We start from the raw sequence: 13,203 nt of genomic DNA, 5'->3' as shown, positions 1-13,203 counted from the left end.
AGAACAGGCAGGTGATGGACAAGTCGGCAGCTTGAAGCGTTTGAGTTAGTTCAAAAGTCCAGCAATGCAACGTGGTCCTGCAGCAATGAACGGATTAAACAGCTGTAGCACAGGCAAAAATGGTCAAATCTTTAACTGGATGGCTCGAGGCAAGTGCCAAAGACAGCCCAAAAGTGATTTGAAAGCAGTCGTGTAAGCTCAAATACGGTTTGTGGAGAGAAACAGGGCAGAGAGCTGTTCATTAGCTTCTTGGTTGCTTGGGGGATCCCGTCCAAGATTTCCAGTTATTAGAGGAGAGCTTCTTCTGCACTTGCCAGCGCAAAGGTTTGGCAGAAAGGACATGCAGGGGATGGCTTCCAATAGCCAGGATCCCAGTTACTAGTGGTCTCAGAAGCAGGATATCACTTTAGATGGTCCCCTGATGTGTGTGAGGGGATATCTTGCTCTCTCCTTGAAAGTCATTTTCTTTACCTGCATGGGTGAGGGTTTTGGGCAAGCTAAACTCCAATAATGTACCAGGTAAAACCTTCTTCAGTTTTGTAAAGACTAGTCAAATAATGTAAATCTCCAGTATTTTATAGTCAAAAGTACAAAGGAATGTGGGGGCCTGTCTACTGAGAACGAACATGGGTCAAATACCCTGTTCTATGGAATTTCCTCCACTCAGGCAGTTTACAACCACTTCACAGAGGAGAAATACCCATTTGCATATCAGTCTTTGTCCCACCCACAATGGCAGTCCAGCACCAAAAAGCTAAGCATTTCTCCTTTGAACAAGAATAACATCAGGAGCCCCATACAGGTGTTTCGTCGGTTGGGCCTCCTCAATCTGGTGAAGCTGAGTCTCTCTAAGGCACAGTGAGAAAGGGGTCCCTGTCTGGATTACCCTGGGTTACTTAGGGTGAAAACGTAAGTTTTACAAAATTACAAAGGAGTGTGGGAGCCTTTCTACTGAGAAAGAAACATTGGTCAAATACCCTGTTATATGGAATTTCTTCCACTCAGGAGGGTCTACAACCAAATTATAGTTCACTGCATCCTTCACAGAGGAGAAATATCCATTTTCGTATCAGTCTTTGTCCCACCCACAATGGCAGTCCAACATCGAAATACTGGCAATTCTCCTCTGAACAAGAGTATCATCAGCAACCCCAGACATGTGTTTTGACTTTTTTTAGCCTCCTCAGTGAGGTGAAGGTGGGCCTCTCTAAGGCACAGTGAGCAGGGGGTCCACGTCTGGATTACCCTGAGTTACTTAGGGTGAAACCACAAGTTTTACAAAATTACAAAGGAGTGTGGAAGCCTTTCTACTGAGAAGGAACATGGGTCAAATACCATGTTCTATTGAATTTCTTCCATTCAGCAGGGGCTACACGCATGTTTTAGCTCACTGCATCCTTCACAGAGGAGAAATACCCATTTGCATATCAGTCTTTATCCCACCCACAATGGCAGTCCAGCATGAAAATGCTCTCACATAAACTGCCTCCATTCTCCTTCCACTCCTCCCTATGTGCCCTGTTCTAACACTGATGGGTGTGCCACATCTTTATACCCCTCCTCAGAATACCTTCAAAGGTGGCAACCAGCTTCACTTAGCTACCCTCAACTCTCGCTCTGCTGTCAAACACTCCTCTGATATCTGTTCCCTCCTTGATGACTTTGACCTTGACGTCCTCGCTCTCACTGAGACGGTCACTGCATATAACACTCTCCTTCCAGAGGGCTACAAGATCCTCTCCAAACCAGGCCCAACCGGTATGGAGGGGGCGTGGCTCTCATATTCCTGAATGGGTACCTGTTACCATCATCCCCATTCAATCCTATTTCTTTTTCAAATGCCTTGTCGCAGGGTAGGCGTCTCTCCCTCCGGTTCTAGGGTAAAGGTTCGAAAACAAAAGGCTCAAATTACTTTTTCTCGACAGTAAAAGGACTGAAAAAAAGGATCAATTTTTTTTATATAGGGGGTTCCCCCCGCAGCCCTTGTTTTCTTTTTATAAAAAAGTTGTTTATACATACTAAACTAAAAAAATATATATAAATAAATAAATGAATAAATAAATAAATAAATAAATAAATAATGTGATCCTTTTTTTCAGTCCTTTTGTTTTCGATCAAAAGTTCATTCTATCCTTTTGATTCGAACATTTGACCGGACACCTCTCCCTCCCTCTCACTTACACACACCACCATTTATAGGACCCCTGGCCTGGTCACCCTTTTGCATTCTGAGTGGGCCAACCTCACCTACTCTCTCCTCTCCTCAACCTCCAAGCTTCTGCTCCTTGGGGACATCAACATTCATCTTGACTCTCCTGACTGGGCCTCTGCACTTTTCCACAGCCTCTGTGACTCTCCCTCCCTCACTATTCTTCCCTCCGGTCTGACCCACTCTGCCAGTCACAACCTGGATACGCTCATCTCGCCCGACATACCTTTCTCCAATCCCCTCACTACACCTCTCTCTTGGTCTGACCATTCTCTCCTCTCCTCCCACTTGGAGCTCCATGGCTCCCTGATTAAGTCTCTGCCTGCACTGCCAGCCTCCCTCTCTGTCATTCGACTGATGAAGAGAATGTCATTTGAGGCTTTTGCCACCACTTTCTCTCCCCATGTACCCCTCTATGGACTCCCATACCGACCCTGCCCTTACTAACCTCTATCTCTCCATCTCTAACACCCTTAACAACATTGCCCCTGTCATGATGATCCGCTTGAAGCCTGCCTCCAAGTGTAATAACTGGTATGACTCCGACCTAGCCTCCCTAAAACACAAGTGTTGAGTTGCTGAGCGGAAGTGGCTTGCTTCATGCACATATATAGGTGTGGCTGAGGTCCTGTAGCAGTAACCCCAATTATCAGCAGAGAGCAGTCAGGCCCATCGAACCCCCTGCCACAAGAATGGAAGCCATGGGGCAAAGGTACTGTGTTTTTATTAGCAAACAAAATGACTGGGATCACACCAGAAAAACAAGTATCCTCCGGAGTTCTCATCTTCCAAGCATGTGTGACCCAGATGTATCCTGATGTGACATCACAAAACCAGGTTCCATCCCAGAAACCTATTACAGATTCACATTGATCAGTTTGGGTAGGATACATGTAGAAGATAATAGGGTTAGTACTACAATTGGATAGCCATGTCTAGGGGCCCCTCCTGGGACCATCGCTAACACCATTGACCTACAATGTTGCAGGGTCACAGAGATACCATTGGCCCTTGGAACAAATGATATCCCCATGTGAAAGGTGAATCTTGATTGGTCAGAGTGTGACCTACCATCCCTGTGACCCTGAACAGTTTACGAAATCTCAAGATGTCTCCCTGGCTAGTCCCCGGACATCTGTCATCCAGGTGACCAGGACACGGCCATCTTTATTGGATCCAGTTCCTGGGGGTGGACCAGTGAGGGAGGATCACCTGGATAGGGGTCATCGGGGAGTGGGAGTGGAACATCAATGGCGAGACGCACTATCCCCTTCTTTCAACACCTTTTTCCCATCCTATCATGTAAGACATTCAGAACCATTGCCCCCCCTTTCCTCCATGAACACTTTCTCATAACACGAAAGACAATGGACTAACATCAGAGCTGTTTACCTGACATGTCCCAATACAAGGCATTGGCAAAGTCAGGCAATTTACCAGAACCACACACACCTGACAGCCTTTCTTTTTGTATGGGAGAAAAGGTCATTATAGGCCCCCTCCCCTCCATTCCCTCTACGTAGGCACACTATGCTTGTCCCACGACTGCCCATGCTCCTGTGGCCAGAGGTGCCGGACAGCCTCGGGATGACACATACGAGTGCCATGTACAGAAGAGGGCGGATTACAGACTCCATTTTGTGCTGAACCCCGAGTCCATTTTGTATTTGCCGAAGCAGGCCTCACAGCAAAGCTAGCCTGCAGCTCTCCCCCTGGCACTGCGCACAGTTAGCCAGCTACTGCCCCCACTTCCTCCCCTCTGTGTCCCTGCAGCAGCCCTGTTCTCACGGGAGAATGGGCACGAACAGTTACAAGTTAAACACTGCATCTCTCGCCTTCCTCCTTCGATCACTGACCTCTGAATGACCGGGCAAGAGCTTGGGTCTGGAAAAAACAATTCATCTCCACAAACATGTCTTATCACTTGCTAACTCTCCCCTTAAGATACAAACTGTGTGTAACCCCCCCAAGCCCATACCCCTTTTATGTAACAGATGCATGTCCCACGACTGTGTTTCACCCTGTTTCACCCACAATGCTAATCCCCATGTAAAGCTATAAATCCCCTCTTGTGTTTGTGTATAAGGGGGCTGTTTCTAAGAGATGAAACAGAACGATTATTAATTAACGTATCTACATCGATTGCAATTAATATGATATCGTGATCCATACATCGGTGTCCTATAATGTTGATTACATATTGTTCCCTACCAAAGATCCTCGCAAATTTATGAGATGCAAAGTCACTTGTTTCGTATGATGCAAAATGTATGATCCACTGGCTCACTGGTTTCCCAATACTATGTATACTCGCAAATGTATCCAGATGGTATAAGATTTGTATAAGTACAATATAAATGATGACCATATGCGAAGGCGTAGCCTACAATGTAATCAGAACCTGCTTATTACTTGTTGTACATGAAGCGACAGTAACATGTTTTTACCTTATTCCAATGGTTCACGTATACCCCCATTAATCGAGTTGGGTCAAACTCAACAGGTCACAGGGCCTCCTCTCCCCTCTCCAGCAGCGCTATGCACAACAGCACGCACTCAGCCCCCACCATTCTCCCCCTCATGATGGTATGATGGCCGAAGGCCCATGTCTCACTGATGCTTTAGTGCAACAAATGTAGCCTCTCACCCTTCTGCTGAGCCCTCACAGAGTGTTCACCCCCTGCCCCCTGACACTAGATGACCTCCATACCTTTTCCCCCTTTCAGGTGCACAGGACAAATGTATGCATAGATAAGTGTGAAATATATGACTCTACACCCCCCACTGCCAGGATGGGAATGATATTTTTTATGAGTGTGTTTTTATTGCATACTTTGAATTGGTGTCTAGATTAGAGAGTTAGTATCAATCACCCCATCCACCTCACACTGACCAGCCCAGCTGAAGCATGCGATTTCCGCTGTCCGCCAAGCAACCATCCTATCATCTGGAGGCGGCGCCTACACAACTATAGTGGATCCCGGACTTCACCAATGAGAATGTGATAAATGTAACCTATATAATTACGTCAATTATGACGCTGTAACCCTTTTTAATGTACTGTTAGACTGATGTTGGGCAGAGCGCTCTCGAAGTTTGCAGAGTTCTCTGCTTGCCCTATTTTTGTTTAAGATAAACTTTACTTTTACTTTCACCCACACTTGCAGGCCGATTCATGGAATAAATGTGCGCCGAAAATTCCGGCGCAGAGGGGCCTATACGTGCGCTGCGCCAAAAAATAGCGAAAAGCGCAGGGAAACCAGCGCACGTCGATTCATGGAAGTCCGTGCGTAAGAAAAGCATAGGACGTGCGCTGAAAAAGTGCGCGGCGCATGCCGGTGCACAGGTCAAACAACGGCGTGCGCCACGGCCACTGCGCTATCACTCCGAGCGCAGCGCACAGCTCTAAAGTAGGCGGAACACAGGGCGGGACACTCGGAATGGGGAATAAAATGGGGCACAACACTCGGAATGGGGAAGAATGTGGGCGGCACGGGGAAGTACAGGAGGCAAGTGCGCGGAACGCCCACACACTCTCCGGCAACACGTATTCATGGATTCGAACAGGGCAAAACAGCGCTCGATCAAACCAGCGCACAGGCCCAAAAACGTACGCCACAAGTAAGCAGGCGGTAGCGTCCCGACGCACTTAACGAAAGTGCGCCAAAACCTGCGCCAACAAATACCACCCACATACAGCAATGGGCCATACCGTGACCCCAAAGGACAAATGAGGTGCAAAGGTGTACGCCATTAACACGGACACCCACTGTTCAAAAATTCGCGCGTGTGTGTACAACGGGTTGCGCGAGAAGTCACTCGCGCGATTGCCCTGGGTACGTGTATCCCGGGGTGCGGGGAAGTCCCACACGCGATTGCCCTGGCCACGTCGATATCAGGGGTGCGTGTGAAGTTCCACACGCGAAAAGCCAGGGTACGTCAATTACAGGGGTGCGCGGGAAGTTTCACACGAGAAAAGCTAGGCTACGGGAATTCCAGGGGTGCGCGTGAAATCCTACACGCGAAAAACTAGGGTACGTCATTTACAGGGGTGCGCGGGAAGTTTCACACGCGGCTCTGCTGAGTGGGTCCTCACAGGTGTTCCATTCACACCCTCCACGTCCCCTGCATGCAACCCACACCACAGGGGACTACCCTGCACACCTGCTCATGCCTCCCACCACCCCCACCCCCCCAGCAGTCAGGGGCACCTTCCAGCAGGCCCCCACCCATGTCTACCACCACCCCCACCCCCCCCCCGCGGTCAGGGGCACCTGCCAGAAGGCCCCCACCCATGTCTACCACCACCCCCACCCCCCAGCAGTCAGGGGCACCTTCCAGCAGGCTCCCACCCATGTCTACCACCACCCCCACCCCCCAGCAGTCAGGGGCACCTACCAGACCAGAAGACCCCACCCATGTACCATCCATGTCCACCTTCACCTGGGTCACAACCCCACACAATCATGACCGTAATGGACAGTCTGCCCTGCAAGAATTCCCAAACAACTATCCCATCCACCCACATATCAAACACAATGACATGTGACACACCCAATGTAAATCATATGAATGAACACATGTCTGTCACACACAGATGTTGCAAGTGAATGTCCAAACACCCCACATGTCATGCATGAAAGCAATGAGATGATACAACACATTGAAGGATCAAATGAAAATGTATTAAAAATAAACAAGGATGGTAAAAATAAAAAATAACAATAAACATGCAATGCAAACTAAATAATAAAAAAGTACAACCAAAAAAATCAGGAACACTAATTAACAAAAAAAAAGTAAAATAGGGGTCCAAAGTCAAAGTCCACAATTAAATCCAAGTACAAATGAAAGAAGAAACACATTGCCTCATGTGAAAAATTAAAACAAATATTAACATCCCTCAAACTATCAACATGATGATCCGGGTCCATGAGCCCTAATAAATGAAACCTAACTATTTACACTAACTAAGAAAATGTCTATATACAAAAATGTGGTGCATTGTCCTTTGGCAACCAAATAATAACATTAAAACAAAGGAAACCTAACTACAACTAAACTACAGAACTATATACAAAGGCGGCGGGCAAGTCCTGCGGCTCACTGATTGTTGTTCCGGGCCAGGGCATCATCGAACTCCCGCTCGATGTCCCGGAGGCGGCCCCGTTCCACAGCCCCGAGGGTCCGCAGGGACGCCGATGTACCCACCTCCAACTCCCTGCGGATGGCCTCGAGGCACTCGGCCCACCTCAGGGCCCTCCGCATGGAGTTCTCCGCCCTGACCATAGCGAGCCGCGCCTCTTCCGCCCGCCGCCGCTCCGCAACTATGGCATGGCCCAACCGCTGCCACACGGAAGCCACTTGACGTCCAGGGTCCTCCTGCCCTCCGGCCGATGCCTGCCCCTCTGATGGTGATGGCCCCGAGCCATCAAGGCTCCCACCTTCTTCCTCCTGCTGCTGACGTGCTGGTGCCGGTGCCCTGACACCTGCTGCCTGCACATCCTCCATTGTTTGGGGTGCTGTTGTTGCGGTGGCCACCCCTGCTGGACTCACGACTCCCGACTGGGGCAGGGATGTGTCCTCCACCAGCCTGGCCCCATCGTCAGAGGCAGCTCCACAGGGCACCCAGGTGACAGGTGGGTAGGAAGATGGCACGGAGGACGACTGGCGCATAGGGGGTTCAGGTGAGGAGGGGGTCGGAACAAGGCCCAGTGTATGGAGGAACACAGCCTGGTCTCCCTGAGAATGGGTCCGGACGTGGGCAACCCTGCTGGTGCAAGATGATGCAGACACAGGACCGGGGACAGGATTACACACAGGCACCTCCGCGGCGGCCTGTGCTGCCTCCTGTCCCTGCCCCTGTGCTGCACCACTAGCACCAGTGGAATGCCCACCTCCAGACCCCATCTCAGTCCCTTGCACGGCCTCCTCCTCCACCAAACCCACCACCAACCTGGATGACTCCCTGCCATCTTCCGCCGCGGAACCCTGTGGGGTCTCAGCTGCCCCTTCTGCTGCCGAGGAGTCCAACTTCCTCCTGCGCCTCCTGGACCTCCCCTCGGCAGCTGCAACCTGGGACACAGCACCGGACTCCTCACTCCCCGACGAGATGACAACAGGGGAGGGGAGCCGGGCCTTGCGTCTCCGGCTGGCGGTGGCATCCCTGCCGCTGTGCTCCACAGCACCTTCTCCGCCCTCCACATCAGATGACGCTGCAGGCAGGGAGAGACAGGAGACAGGCATCAGGACACTGTACAATTGACTCACACACATAACAGTTGTACAAGAGTGGCATTGTCATACTCCAGACCTGGCATCACAATCCCCAACACACTTGTCTCCTCAACGCACACACATGAGTCATTCAACAGCCATATTGCTACAGCCCGCTACATACAATCACATACAGCAGCATGAGCAGACAAAGGTGAGCCACACATCACATGATACACACGGACTCAAATACACATGCACACATGCAAAGCACACATCCAAGCATGTGTACCACTCCGCAAACTGTCAGTCATGAGATGAACATCCATGTCACATTTGCAATTCACTCTCCAACATGACAGTGTCACCTGCATCCATGTAGCAACACTGTTGCACCCTTCACAACTACACACACGCACACGCTGCAGACTAATGCACCTGGAATCAACATCTATGTGTCACACCACAAGCATGCCAACTCACATGCACAGTCAAACACATGTGCCCGCACACAAGCATTTGCACTGCAAGCACACACACACACACATGCACCATCCTTGTCTCACACATCACAGGCACACATGTGCTTGTCTCACAGCCCTGCACACACACATTTATACATGGCCACACAAAGACATGTGCAACATGCACACTCCTGGCACACCACCACACACACAGCTTACAATCAGTATGCATGTACACTCACCGCTCGACTCCAGACGGGTCTGCCTCCCAAGGACCTGGACATGGAGCGCTGGGGATATGCGTTCCAGGACCCGAAGTTCATCTTGCGACAAGTGGCCCCGCCGCCCCTTGGCATCCACTGCCTTCACGAGGCGCCGGGCCTTGTTCAGGGTCCTGGACCTGTAGTCCTCCCAGCGCTTCTTGACTTGATGGAATTCTCGGACTGCCACCCCCTCTGCGTTGATGGCAGTCACAATGTCCGTCCAGATCCTGGTCCGTCCTTCCTTGTCGAGGCGCATCCGTCCGTAGAGGGCATCATACTGCCCCAGGACTCGCTCCACCAGGACACCAACTTCGGTGGCACTGAAGCTGGTGCCCCTCTGCCTCCCTGGCCGGGGGTTGCCAGTCGTGCCAGATGTTGTGCTCCCTGACATGGCAACCCCAGAGGCAGGAGTGGGTGGGCAACTGGGTCCTGGGGCTGGGCTGTGGAGCGATGGTACGGCTGTCGGGAGTCTTGGGTTCCAGCAGGGGTGGTCACAGCAACTGCAGCCCTGGCTGATGTGCAGGCAGCAAACAGCAGGGCACGTGGGCAGCAGGCAGTCAGGCAGCAGCAGATGGCAGGTGGGAGCATGCTCGGGGCTCTGGGGGGCAGGATTCCGGCCTTCGGGGCAGGAGCGTGGTCTTCCGTGTGTGAACGCGTGGCCAGCTTGATACGGAGTGAATTGGCACGTGAAAATCATGCACGTCTGCGTGGAATCCGAGGAAAGGCCGCGTAAGCACGTCAGCACGCGTACGCGATTTCATTGGTCCAAAGGGCCAGGCGCGTAAGCGCGTCTATAACGCACGGCCGTTTCCCAACCCGCGTGATTGGTCCAAAGGGCCAGGCGCGTAAGCGCGTCTATAATGCACGGCCGTTTCCCAACCCGCGTGAAAAAATAAACCTCCCGCGCGAGCGCGTCAGCACGCGTACGCGATCTCATTGGTCCAAAGGGCCAGGCGCGTAAGCGCGTCTACAACGCACGGCCGTTTCCCAACCCGCGTGAAAAAATAAACCTCCCGCGCGAGCACATCAGCACGCGTACGCGATCTCATTGGTCCAAAGGGCCAGACGCGTAAGCGCAACCATGACACGGCCGTTTCCCATCCCGCGTGAAAGAAACACAAGCCAGTGTCAATGCGTGTGATTGGAGGCTGGCCCTTCAGCGCCTACATGCGGAAGTGACGCAGGACCTGTGGGCCTGCATAAAAGGTACATGTAGAACGCCATTTCCTTGTACGTGCTTTTCGTGGAGAGCGAGTTGGTGTATTCTGTACTTCTTGTCAGTTGACACGCGATTTACTTCACGGCGTTCAAAGGTCGTACTCCCTGTTACCTCTGACAGCTTTTTCTCTTTTGCTCTTTTTCCTGGGCCTGTTTCCTCACACAGCGTTCCCTTCTACTGTTGTCCTGTCTCCTCAGACAGCGTACCATTCTTCTTTTGGCGGGGGTGTTGCCAACGCGCACACGCGCGTCTTTTTGACGCATTTCTCCCTGGCAGACGGTGAGTTGCGCACACATCTATCATCTGTGCTTGCCCCGTGTGTCACGTACCTCTTCAGAGGTCAATCTAGGCTGCGTGTGACACGCATACGTTCATTCTTGTGTTACTGGATGCCACAGCGTAGTGCAGGGTTTTTTATACGCACACGTGGTCTAGGAGGGGTATCGTGCACGTTCCTTAACTTTTTTGGGGTGCCTGTGCGTTGCGTGACCCGTCATCTTTCCCCAGGGGTGTCATATAGCCTTGCCACTGCACTAGGGTACGAATACCATCTGGTACCCAACCCCTTTGACACCCAATTGCCCAGGACAATTGTGCACACCCACTCCCATACGCACAATAACATCAGTGCCATGGTTGGGAGGCGTGCAAGCCGTAAGGGTGGCAAAGGTGGCCGAGCCACACGTGGTGGCCGTGGAGGATCCACTAGGGGACGTGGTTGTGACTTGCAGGGTGCCCCTGTCCCCCCCAGTCTGGAGGACCAGTCAGGGACACCCATGCCCCCCCTCCCCCCCCAGGTTGAGGGTCATGTGGCTGATACCAACCCTGATCAGCCCTTGTTGGACCAGCCCATTGTGGCACCAGACCTGTCCGAGGGTGACTCCATCGCTGACATCCAGGTCAGCAGGTCCACTGCACGTGCACCGGTGCACATTGGTGTCATCAGGACACGCGCATCTATGCCAGATAGGTCATCTGCTGCCCCCCGTGGGCAGGGTGTGGCTCCATCCACCCCACCTCTCATACACCCTGCCAAGACTGTGTCGGTCCTAGTTCATGCACCTCAGATCAGGCCTGACCCTATCCCTCTACCCCCAATGCCTGCACCTACTCCCATGCTGAGTGTGCAATCCCACACACCCAGTACTGAGTCCACCACGGATCCTGCCCCTAGTGTCCACAGCGGCGTAGGACACTCTGGATCCCCACCCCCTTCCAAGCGGAAGAGGAAGAGTGCACGTCCGGCACAGGCTGATGCCCCAGGCACGGCTGCACAGTCCGGCCCATCAAGGAAGCCCAGCTTCACAGACGCCGAACTGAATGCACTTGTTCAGTATGTGTCAGACCATGATAGGGAAATGGTCATCGTTGCAGGGTCCAAGACCACACATGCCAGACGCCAGGCACACTGGCAGACCATTGCTGACAAAATAAGTGCCCTTGGAGTAGTGAGGCGCACAGCTAGTGATTGCCAGAAGCGCTGGAATGACCTTAAGCGCAGGGCAAAGGATAAGCTGGCCTCAAGTCATGCCGCAACCTTAGTGACTGGAGGTGGGTCCCCAGCACAGGAAATAGAACTCACACCACACGAGTCCGTTGCTGGATCCTACGTCACCGAGGGACAACTCCAAGGTGTGGGAGATCTCCCTGATTACGAGGCATCATCCGGTGAGTGCACATGCATGTGTGTTATATCCATGTGCATGGTGTGTGTGCGAAGCCTTCATGTTGGGTGCCTGTCAAGGGGGTGTGTGGCAGAGTTGATAGTGTCACCCATGTGCCTCATCCAGTATGTTCAGTGCAACACCATGTGCCCACAGCACTATCCCTACTGCCAACAGTGCACATATGGCCCTACACCATGGAAGTTCCCCTTGAATTGTCATTTTGTCACAACATTGTTGCTCATTCTCCCCTGTCTATTCATCTTATGTCTTACATACCATTCCTACACTTTCTCCCAGCCATTCAAGTTCCATCGTCACATGCCTGACATGCAATGATACCACATGCTAATGCGTCCTCTGTATATACATGGCACTCAACATGCTGTCATACTGTGGAATTTGCCTTGACACCCACCTCCTACCTGTGTGCTCTTGTTCCGTCTGGTTTCAAGCCCCATTCCCTCACACTCCATGCTGCTCTTCATGGTCCATCTTCCCTGACTTCTACTGTTCAGACCATCGTGCCCTACTCACGACACCTGCTTGCAAACAGTCAAATGAGGGCACCCTGCCCTCCAATGCGACCCACCCTATTGCTGACAAGTACATCTGAGCCTACTCAAGGTTAACTCTCACTGACATCTGCTCATACATGCCTTTGCCTGTCCCATGGACCCTTCACATGGTCCCAGTCCTCTCTCCTTGCTCCTCTTCCACCATCAATGGTGTGACCCGTTGGGGTGTACTCTTGGCCTCCTTCCAATCCTCAGAGGCCACAATTGATGTGTATGGTAATGGGAGCATCTCAGTCCAAGGCCCTCAGGCCAACCTTATTCTCCTTGACAAATGCTACCCACATATCATCAACTTCCTTTCCTCTCCTGCTGTCCCCCCTCCTCTCTCCTCATCTATCCTGCACTGCCTCCCTGCACCCTCCCATGATCCTTCTCCGCCTCCCACTCCAACTCCTACACATGCTACACCTCTGATCTGTAGCACTCCCCGTAAGTCCTACAAGGCTGTCAACCTCCTCCACATTTACACTCCTTACTCTGCCGCTGCATCAGGCATTCCTCCAATATATGTCACTTACATGAGGTGATGCACCTTGACATCCTTGGTCTCATGGAAACATGTCTGACGGCCAGCTCTGTCTGCATCTTTG

Source organism: Ambystoma mexicanum, chromosome 1q, assembly GCF_040938575.1.
Source record: "Ambystoma mexicanum isolate Mex_15411 chromosome 1q, UKY_AmexF1_1, whole genome shotgun sequence".
Lineage (NCBI taxonomy): Eukaryota > Metazoa > Chordata > Amphibia > Caudata > Ambystomatidae > Ambystoma > Ambystoma mexicanum.
This window is presented reverse-complemented; position numbering follows the sequence as displayed.